The sequence below is a fragment of the Emys orbicularis genome, chromosome 3 (assembly GCF_028017835.1).
Source record: "Emys orbicularis isolate rEmyOrb1 chromosome 3, rEmyOrb1.hap1, whole genome shotgun sequence".
In the NCBI taxonomy this organism is placed as follows: domain Eukaryota; kingdom Metazoa; phylum Chordata; order Testudines; family Emydidae; genus Emys; species Emys orbicularis.
In genome coordinates, this window is record NC_088685.1 from 182,298,451 (window position 1) to 182,309,722 (window position 11,272).

Below are 11,272 nucleotides of genomic sequence, written 5' to 3' on the forward strand. Positions count from 1 at the left end.
AGACTTTGACTCCTATTAAATTTTTTTTTGGTGGTTTGACTGGAAAATAATATGGCTGTGGAATGAATAACTTCAAAATCACCCCTGCAATTTTACACTGGATTGTCTTGCTTTTGTTGTAAATTTTTTGCAAGAAATCAAAGACAGTCTGGATCTTGGCCTTTAGCCATGTTTGCTCTTCATTTGCTGATTCCTAAAATATCAGTTACACAGCTGTGTTAGAACAATTTATAACTTTTTAGCCATAACAGAAAATACATGTCAAGCTAAATCCACAGAACAATGGGATCTAAACTTGTGTCTAGAAATCACTTTTGAAAATAAGATTTAGGCTTCTAAATCAGTTAGGTATTGCAACACTGAGTGCAGCAACACCTAAATACCTTGAGAATCTGGGCCTAAGGCCATAATCTCAATCTAAAAGAGAATTGCTGTTGAACACTCTCTCCATTTTTAAAATGTTAACAGAGTTTATGCAAGGTCATAAACCACATGTCTAACATGAAAATCTACAATCTTAGCCACTCCCCTATGCTGCCTTTCAGGGTGACTAGACCGGTTTGGGTTATCCTGTGTTAATCACTATAAAGCACGCACTTCTCCCAGAGCCAGGAATAGAATACAGGATTCCTAATCTCCCATTTCTACTGCTTTCTAGTAAACAGGTGTGAAACCCACTTGGAAAGTGTCAAGTCCTCCTCTATTGGTTAGCAGTTACTCCTGTAGCTCAAGTAGTAAGGCAGCCTAAGACAGGGACCTGATGATGGTCAAGGTGTTGAAACCTTGCTCCTGTTCTATGTAGGGTGGTATGGTTGCATGTAATAGAGGGAAGACTTTAAAACAGATTTAAAAACTATGATCTGAAAAGTAGGTGCGAATCACAAAAATACATGTTTCACATTTCAGTTTGTAAAACATTTTGCCTGTGTAACCCACTGGTCAGCGTGTGTTTCGTTAGGGTTGCCAAGTCTCCAGGAATTAAATATTAATCTGTAATTAAAGATTGTCATCTGATGAAACTACCTGGAATACGTCCAACTAAAGTTAGTAACCCTACCTTCTATGCCCCCATGGTCCACAGAGGATGAGAGTCTGACAGTTCTCACTCCAAGAGACTTGGTCTTTAGCAAACATGCTAAAGACTCAAACTTTCACTTCTGTAGGTCATCAGTTCAATCCATATGGTGTTGGCCAAGATAGCAGCCATCACATTTGCCGGTGACCCACATTGGCATCTTTGAAGGTTGAGAGGTATGCTTTATGCTGGCAAGAGATGGGGGGGTCTAGAGGAACAGGAAGCCCAATACCCAGACCTGCTGGTACAATGTAGGCATGTGCACCCAGAAGTCCACAAGAAGCTGGGAGAGTTTCAGGAAGTGAGTGATGAGATAAATTCCTTCATGAAATTCCCTCCAGCTCACAGGTTACGTCACCACTGCTAAGCATGGAGGTTTGATCATGGTGTACTTACTTTCAGTAATTCTTAAACAGGGATAAACTGTTATACATACAGGGTTTACTGAGATGTGTGTCAGCCTCTCACACTCTTCAGAAGAGTCAATGCAGTCCAGAGCAGCTTTAGCAGTGTAAAGCAACAGAGAGTCCTGTGGCACCTTTAAGACTAATAGATGTGTTGGAGCATAAGCTTTCGTGGAGACTCTCTGTTGCTTTTTACAGATCCAGACTAACACGGCTACCCCTCTGATACTTTAGCAGTGTAGTTCCTCCATGTGATCTCAGGCAGGTGCAGCTTCCTTTCTCCCTGATTCTGCAGAGTTATCTACTGAGATACACTAAAGCTGAATAAAAAAAATAGGAAATCAGCAAACAAACTATGTTTTGGGACAGTTAAAGTTGCAACATGACATGATTGATCCACACAAAACCTTAAAAGAGTGGAAATAAGGGGGGAAATGTGTGCATTCCTTTCTACCTTTATATTGCCATACAACACTATTGATAACACACTCCACAAGACTTTCACTTCCATCTGCAACAGATACCAAAAGGTGCGTATGTACTCCAGCTTCTTGCGCTTGTTGCAAAAAAAAGCTGTGATGAACACGCATTTCTCTATGTAGCATTTGTTGACCTACAAAAGGCCTTTGACACGGTTACCAGGAATGGCATATACAAGATCCTGTCGAAAACTGGCTGTCCACAAAAAGAGATCTCCCTATTTAAGAATGAAGGCAACTATCCAGCATGAAAATGAAGCATTGTCTGAGTTTCCCTTGCCTTGCCCCCCCCCGTTCCGGTGTCCCTGGCTTTATGGCCAACTTAAGAACTGCCCATGGTGCAGAGGAAGGCCAAAGCTCCAATACAGCGACAAGGTCAAGCAAGGTCTCAAGACATTCAGCATTCCCACTGACAACTGGGAGACCCCTGCCCACAATTGCTCTGTCTGGAGCAGTCATCATGGAGAGCCATCAGAGAGCCCAGGCTGAGGCCCATAGGCAAGCCAGGAAGGTCTGCCGCTTGCACATCAGGCTCTTCTCCCACATGACTGTCAAGCACCATTGATTGACTGACTTTGTCATGTTTCTTTTCATCTGTCAAGATGTTGGATGGCCATGTACCATATACCCCAGCTTCCTCAAACTTGCACTTTAATGCAAAACCTTAACAGTGACCTCAGCAGCGTTACCACAGAATAATTCCCTAAATGCAGAAAATGTGTGACATTCAGAGGTGCTGTTGATATAATTGATATAAAAGCATATGAGGTCACTGTTAAGGTTTTGCATGCTTATTTCCATGCTTTTAAGGTTTGGGGTGGATAGAGTATGTCTTGTTACAACCTTAACTGCCACTAAACTTAGTTTTTGTTTGCTAATAACACTGTACAAGAGTTAACGCTGCTATAGTGCAAAGAGCTGATCCGGCAGTAACATAATGAATTCTTTCAGAGTGGTAGCCGTGTTAGTCTGTATCAGCAAAAACAACAAGGAGTCCTTGTGGCACCTTAGAGACTAACAAATTTATTTGGGCATAAGCTTTCGTGGGCTAAAACCCACTTCATCAGATATGGAGTGGGTTTAGCCCGCGAAGGTTATGCCCAAATAAAATGTGTTAGTCTCTAAAGTGCCACAAGGACTCCTCGTTGTTTTTATAATGAAGTCTGTGTTTCTTTGTTTTCTTAAGTATTGTTTACACACACTTGCTGCACAGTTTTAACTATTTTGGTTTAGAAACACAGGGAGATAAGCCCCCTAATGCAGATGCAGTTATACTGATATAAAGGTACTCATATCAGTGTAGTTTACAAAGATAAGCTATATCAATAAAAGCACTTTTAAACTAGCAAAACTGCATCCACTCTAGGGCGTTGTATTGCTTTAACCATATCTATTCCTAAACTGAGATAGTTAGAATGGTACATAAACTGTGTGTAGATCAGCACTTAAAATGGTTATTTGCATTGTTCAGAACTGTTTCAACAATTGCTTTCTATTAATCTCTTTTTTTAAGCAGTTGCACTGGGCTTTACCTAGTTCTGTCTCTTTACTGAGCAAGCACTTGCTAGCAAATAGTATAATTTAGGGCTACCATATGTCCGGATTTCCCCGGACATGTCCGGCTTTTCGGTCTATAAATAGCCGTCCGGGGGGGATTTTTAAAAATCTAAAAATGTCCGGGATTTCCCCCCGGTCGGCTATTTATAGATAGAAAAGCGGCGGCCAAGCGCCGCTGGGCACCCAAAGCCCCTTCCCGGCTCCCCCCATCCCCTGCAGCCTTACCATGCTGTCCGGCCGGCAGCTGTCTTCCCCCTCCTCCCCTCCCCTGAACGCTCTGCCCCCCTGCTCCTCCCCCTCCCCTGCTTCCCGCGAATCAGATCTTCGCGGGAAGTCTGAAAAGAAGCAGGGGCAAGCGGGAGGCAGCAGCAGGTAAGCTGGGGCGGGGGGGGCGCGAGGAGGAGAGCTCCGGGGAGGCGCGGCCCTGGCCAAGCGGCTCCCTCTGGCCCGGGCCGAGCGGCGCCCGGCTGCCCCAGCGGCTCCGGCCCAGCTCGGGCCCCAGCACCCCCAGCCCGGACCCAGCTCGGACCCCAGCACCCCCAGCCCGGACCCGGCCTGGCTCGGGCCCCAGCAGTGCTGGCCCGGCTCGGGCCCCAGCACCCCCAGCCCGGACCCGGCCCGGCTCGGGCCCCAGCCCGCCCGGCCCGGCTCGGGCCCCAGCATGCCCGGCTCGGGCCCCAGCACCCCCGGCTCGGGCCCCAGCAACGCCGGCCAGGACCCGGCCTGGCTCGGGCCCCAGCACCCCCGGCCTGGCTCGGGCCCCAGCAGCGCCGGCCGAGCACCTCTGGCCCGGCCCCAAGCCCCGCAACCCCGGCCGGAGCGCAGCCCGATTCCTGGGCTCTTTAAAGCTGGCCCTGGTCAGGGGACAGGGAGGGCGGGTTGGATGGGTCGGGAGTTTGGGGGGGGGGCTGTCAGGGGGGCAAGGGTGTGGAGAGGGGTTGGGACAGTCAGGGACAGGGAGCGGGGGGTTAGATGGGTCGGGGGGGGGCTGTCAGGGGGGCAGGGGTGTGGAGAGGGGTTTGGACAGTCAGGGACAGGGAGCAGGGGGGGTTAGATGGGTCTGGGGTTCTGGGGGGGCTGTCAGGGGGCAGGGGTGTGGAGAGGGGTCGAGGCAGGCAGGTAGCAGAGGGGGTTGGATGGGTTAGGAGTTCTGGGGGTCCTGTCGGGGGTGGGGAGCAGTTGGATAGGGCATGGGAGTCCCCGGGGGTCTGTCTGGGGGCGGGGGTGTGAATATGGGGTGGGGGTGTGGATAAGGGTCGGGGCAGTCAGGCGACAGGTAGGGTCGTAGGGCGTTCTCAGGAGGGGGCAGTCAGGGGACAAGAAGCAGGGCGGCTTAGATAAGCGGTGGGGTCCTAGGGTGCAGTTAGTGGCAGGGGTCCCAGGAGGGGGCAGTCAGGAGACAAGGAGCGGGGGGGGGTTGGGGGTTCTGAGGGGGCAATCAGGGGGTGGGAAGTGGGAGGGAGTGGATGGGGTGAGGCAGGGGCGGGGCTAGAGCGGGGCTCCTCCCCCCCCCCGTGTCCTCTTTTTTGCTTGTGGAAATATGGTAACCCTATATAATTACATACAAGTTAATATGTGGGGGGATGAGGGAAGAGAGAAACCAGAAGTGAGAGTGCCTGAGTCGTGCAGCCATGCTGAAGCAGACCTCAACTAGTTTCCTTGTTTTCTTTTTTAAAAGCTATACTAAAAGATTCTAAACACTACATCCAGTTATATGACACACATTAAATATTATCTGAATTTTCCATTTGCACAAGTTCCTTGGGCTAGGGAGCAGGCATTTTTAAAAGCTCTGTAAAAAGTGTAAAAAATATGATACTTTATACATCTTTTTAAAATAAAGATTAAAAAGGTTAGAGAAGGACAAATCATAAAGCATGTTTTTTTTAAGTTGGTTAATTTAAGCAAGCTGTGTCTTGCTCCAAGCAGAAACATAATTAAATATATAGAACTGTTATGGTGTGGCTGGAATAGCAGCCCCTTTTGGACCTTCCCAGGTTGCGGGGGGGAAGGGAATAGGGCAGGAAGTCTCTGTCCCCTGCATCCACTGAGCATTCCTACAGTCTTAGCCCCTTTGGCGGGCTGGAGGAGCTTAGCCCCAAATGTTCCCAAGCAAAAAGTAAAGTCAACTCACTACTGGGGTCATCCCCAGTGTCCAAAACAGTTGCTCTCTCCTGGGGGCTAAGTTCTTCTCCCCCTGTGGCTGCCCTGAATGTCAGGCCTGTTTCTCCACCAGCAAAGCTCCCTTCACACAGAGAGACAGAGCTCTGTCCTGTTGCCTCACCAGTCAAACCGGAACTACTACTGTTTCTTGGGTTTTGTGGCATAACAGACTCATTTCTGAGTCTATGACCACCATCCACTGTATTTCATATCTTGTTCATAACTTGCACTGGTACTCTTAAAAAATTGCAGAAGAGCTTTTTATATTGGGCCGCATTTTCCTTGTATTCTTGATAAATGTTGCAAGGATAATGTTGTTACTTTAAGACCTCTGAGTTTTCTATAGAAACACCTCCTTTCAGTGGTACCGTCTGTATCATTTCCTGGACCTTACATATTACACATAATCCATTTTATATTTGTTAATTAGAAATGAACTACTATTTAATCCATTTAGAATTCTAAATAAAGCCACTTCACTCTTCCTCTCAGGGCCTTGGATTATATCAACATTTTCAAATGTTGGGCATACTTCTCGGAAATTTTTGCCCTTCGATTAATTTGCCTAGAGTTCTTGACATTCCTTCCTTAGCTCATTTTTGATTAGGTGTTTAAATTCTAGTTTTCTTACAGGGATTCCTAGGACAACTTATTCATGGTTAATAGTATTTTTTAACCTGTTTGTCCACCAATTCGTTGCCTGTTATCCCTATGTGTGCTGGGATCCATGCTATGATTATGGCTATATTTAATTGTGCCAGTTTGGTTGTTAGCAGTAATATTTCATTAAGAATATCACTTCTGCTGGCAGGCACTGTAAATTGCCTACAGCCCTGATAAGGAATCAGACAGGATGGTGACAGCTGGCCATACATCTAAAGCCCAATTTAGTGCTAGCATAATTCCTGTTAGCTCAGCGGTAAAGGTAGATAGAGTTAGCTAGCCTTATGAGTCACAGTGAGGGCACACAGGAACCTTTTGCCAATCTTCCTGTTCCTTCCTCTTTGGAGCCATCTGCATATACAGGTCTGTCGCATCTTATGCGCATTTAACATGCGCGAATTCAGCTTTACAAGGTCGGCAAAAACAAAACAAAAACAAAAAAAAAAAGAGAAAAATAACAATTTAAATACTGTTCCTGTAGTGCAGGCGATTCCGCCTGCCATTACACTCAATGAAATTTTGACTATATGCGATTTTCGCTTTACGCGCTGACCGCGAAACTTAACCCCAGCGTAAGATGAGACAGACCTGTATTTGGCAACAGTGTCCCCACTTATCACAAATATATTGATTTGCTATATCTTGCATATTAATCGGTCTTCTCCTTTTATTTATTTCATAATATAATTGCATGTCTATCTCAGGGGGAATGGTTTTCCAGTGATAGAGTATTTTCCCATAGCTATAGATTTTGGTCTCTTTTAATCCTTTCTTTTCATTAAGATCCTTTATCCACTTCTGTACCCTGCTTACATTAGGAATTTTGATTTTTTGTTCTACCCAACCTCCATGTAGTTCCTAAGAATCATTACATATTAGCTTTGTGTTGTCAAATTCACTATTAACTAGTACTTTGGCCCAAAAGGTTAAGTCTAGGAGTTTCATTCTAAGGGTATGTCTACACTACAAGAGTAGTTCGATTTCACTTAAATCGAATATGTGGAATCGATATTACAAAGTCGAACGTGTGTGTCCACACTAAGGACAGTAATTCGACTTTGTGAGACTTTGTGAGTCCACACTAACGGGGCAAGCGTCGACATTGGAAGCGGTGCACTGTGGGCAGCTATCCCACAGTTCCCGCAGTCCCCGCTGCCCATTGGAATTCTGGGTCGAGCCCCAAATGCCTTCTGGGTAAAAAAATGTGTCGAGGGTGCTTTTGGGTACCTGTCGTCATCCGTCCGTCACTCCCGCCCTCCCTCCCTTCCTGAAAGCGCCGGCGGGAAATCAGTTCGCGCACTTTTCTGATCAGTGACAGCGCGGACGCCACAGCAGTGCGAGCATGGATCCCGCTGCGACCATCGCTGCAGTTGTGGCCGTTCTCAATGCCTCGCAGCTTCTCATCCACCTTTACCAGAGGCAGATGCAGAGAAATCAGGAGAGGAGGCTACGGCACCACCGTGAGGGCCTGAAGTCGGAGAGTAGCACAGAGCTGTCAGAAACCACGAGACCCTGCGCCCAGGACATCACGGTGGCAATGGGTCTTGTGGATATTGTGGAACTGCGATTCTGGGCCCTGGAAACAAGCATGGACTGGTGGGACCGCATAGTGCTTCAGGTCTGGGATGAATCCCAGTGGCTGCGAAACTTTTGCATGCGGAAGGGGACTTTCCTCGAACTTTGTGAGTTGCTGTCCCCTGCCCTGAAGCGCAAGGACACCCGGATGCGAGCAGCCCTGACTGTCCAGAAGCGAGTGGCCATAGCCCTCTGGAAGCTTGCAACGCCGGACAGCTACCGGTCAGTCGCGAACCACTTTGGTGTGGGCAAGTCTACCGTGGGGGTTGTTGTCATGCAAGTAGCCAAGGCAATCGTCAAGGTACTGCTATCAAAGGTAGTGACCCTGGGAAACGTGGAGCTCATCATAGATGGCTTTGCCGCGATGGGATTCCCAAACTGCGGTGGGGCTATAGATGGGACTCACATCCCTATCCTGGGACCGGACCACCAGGCCAGCCAGTACATTAACAGAAAGGGATACTTTTCAATGGTGCTGCAAGCACTGGTGGACCACAGGGGACGTTTTACAAACATCAACGTCGGATGGCCGGGCAAGGTTCATGACGCTCGCGTGTTCAGGAACTCTGGTCTGTTTAGACGGCTGCAGGAAGGTCTTTACTTCCCGGACCACAAAATAAGTGTTGGGGATGTGGAGATGCCTACAGTGATCCTCGGGGACCCTGCATACCCGCTAATGCCCTGGCTCATGAAGCCCTATACTGGCGCCCTGGACTCAGAAAAAGAACTGTTCAACTACCATTTGAGCAAGTGCAGAATGGTGGTGGAGTGTGCCTTTGGCCGTCTCAAGGGGAGATGGAGAAGCTTACTCACTCGCTGTGATCTCAGCGAAACCAATATCCCCATTGTGATAGCTGCTTGCTGTGTGCTCCACAATCTGTGTGAGAGCAAGGGGGAGACCTTTATGGCGGGGTGGGAGGTTGAGGCAAATAGCCTGGCTGCTGATTACGCCCAGCCAGACAGCCGGGCGATTAGAAGATCCCAGCGGGATGCGCTGTGCATCCGGGAGGCTTTGAAAGCTAGGTTCCTGACTGAGCAGGGTATCCAGTGACTGTTAAGTTTGTGGACACAGATGCTGAACCTGCCCCCGTTTCTTTACCCAGTTACTGTTGACTATCCTTCCAAGTTACATACCCCCTTCACCACCTTCCCAAAAAATAAAATCTGTTCCGTTTTGTTAATGAACAACGTTGTCTTTATTACTGTTTTCGCGGGAATGTTTTAAACCGGGGACGCAGACTGTGGCGGGGGGCGGGTTTAGTGTTCTGATGCAAATGATGCTTCTAAACTCCGGGAATGACAGGCTCCGCAGTGGTGGACTGGTTGTTTCAACGGAGCCTGCCAGCAGTCCTGGGCGGGACTGCGTGTATGTGTCGGCCAAGTGACTTTCTGGCAGGGGGCGGAGGGTTACAGACCCCCTGCTGCGTGGCTCTGTGATCCAGGATAAGGACCGCGGCATAAGATCTCTAACTGCCCTCCCCCGCCACAAAGTCACAGATCAACCCCCCCGCCCCCCAGAACATGAAAACCACCTCCCAGACTGACCAGGGTAACTGGTGACTGCACTGTGTATGTGTCCTGATGCTGGACCTGCCCCCGCCTCTGTACCCTGCTAAAGGTGACTGTCCTGTCCAATTACCAAACCCCTTCCCCCCCTTCAGACAGACTCTCCTCTAACAGAAAATCTTGGAAACAGTACTTAACAGAAACGAATATTTTATTATGAACCGCACATGAAAAGGGGGGGGGGGAACTTGGACGGGGGCTTGTGTGAGGTGGGTAGGAAAGGACTTTTCAAACTTTGGGGAACGAGAGCCTTCTAGTGCTACAGCAGTCTGCAGGGGTTGAATGAAAGTTTTAACGGCCCTTGCCGCCCCTCCTTCTTTGGACTTTGGGTGAGGGGGGTGTGGGACTTTGTGGCGGGGGAGGGCGGTTAGAGATAGACTGCAGCGGGGCTCTGTCCTCCTGCCTCCGGTCTTGCAGAACATCCACAAGGCGCTGGAGCGTGTCCGTTTGCTCCCTCATTAGTCCAAGCAGCGTTTGAGTCGCCTGCTGGTCTTCCTGACGCCACCTCTCCTCCCGTTCCATGATTGCTCGGTGCATTTGGGACATGTTCTCCCTCCACTGTGTCTGCTGGGCTGTCTGGGCTCTTGAGCAGTCCATTAGTTCTGAGAACATGTCCTCACGCGTCTTCTTCTTCCTCCTCCTAATCTGCGCTAGCCTCTGGGAGTGTGATGCCAGGCTGGGTTGGGAGACAGTCGCAGATGTGTCTGTGGGAATGGGAAAAAGGGAGTGAATTCCTGAGACAGATAAATGAAGTTGTGAAGAAAGAACATAGCCTTTCTCTGTGAACAAGACCATGCACTGCACCTCTCACATGCGCACTCAGGACAAGGTCGAATTTTCGGCCCTTGCCTTCAGTGCCTGGGGTCTTGCAGTTGCGATCTGAGAAGCGGGGCAGGACACCTGAACTTTTGTAGCAGGCAAACATGGTAAGCCGTAGACTTGTGGCAGCTTAAAACTTTAATAGTAGCACTGGGCTCCTTTCGCATTGAAAGCAATGCCAGTCTCTGCTGGCAGCAATCAGGGAAGCATGAGCTCTGCCCCTGTCCCACCACCTCGCGGCTGTCCCAGGGAAAGATCCCTGTATGCTGCCCCTCTGCCGCCTCCACCGCGTGGCTGTAAAGCAGTCCCAATACTAACATTCCCCTCCCTAATTCAAAGCAGGGCGTCATGTGCGACATCACGCTGATGAGGATCTCGGAGAGCGACAGGGAACGGATGCTTCGGGAGAGCATGCAGAAACCAGGGCCGTATGCCGCCATGCTCTGCCGTGCTATGATCCCAGACTACTTGATAGAGTCATGGCGTGGGAACGTGTCGTACCATGGTGGACCTAACAAGATCGCCCTGCCAAGGAACCTGATGCACAGGCTTGAGCACTACCTCCAGGAGAGCTATGCTGAGATCTCCCATGAGGATTTTGTGTCAATTCCCGGACATATAGACCGTATTTTGGTGTAGCTGTACTGGAAGGGACTACAGAGTGGAGCGTCCTGTGGTTGCCTAATCATGAAAATCCGGACATTATTTGATTTTTTTTACATAGTTGGGACTAAATAGTTGCCTAAGGCAAAGAAATCATGAACAACCAATTGTTGATATTATAAATATTCCTGTTGTGTTATAAATAAAAGTTTATATGTTTAAATGACTGAATGAAAACCCCATTGTTAATAATATAAATATTCCAGTTATGTTAAAAATAAATGTTTAGATGTTTAAAGCACTTACTGCTTGATCCTTCCCCTGATTCGGTGTCCGGGGTAACGGATGGGGACGGTTGGTAGGGGATC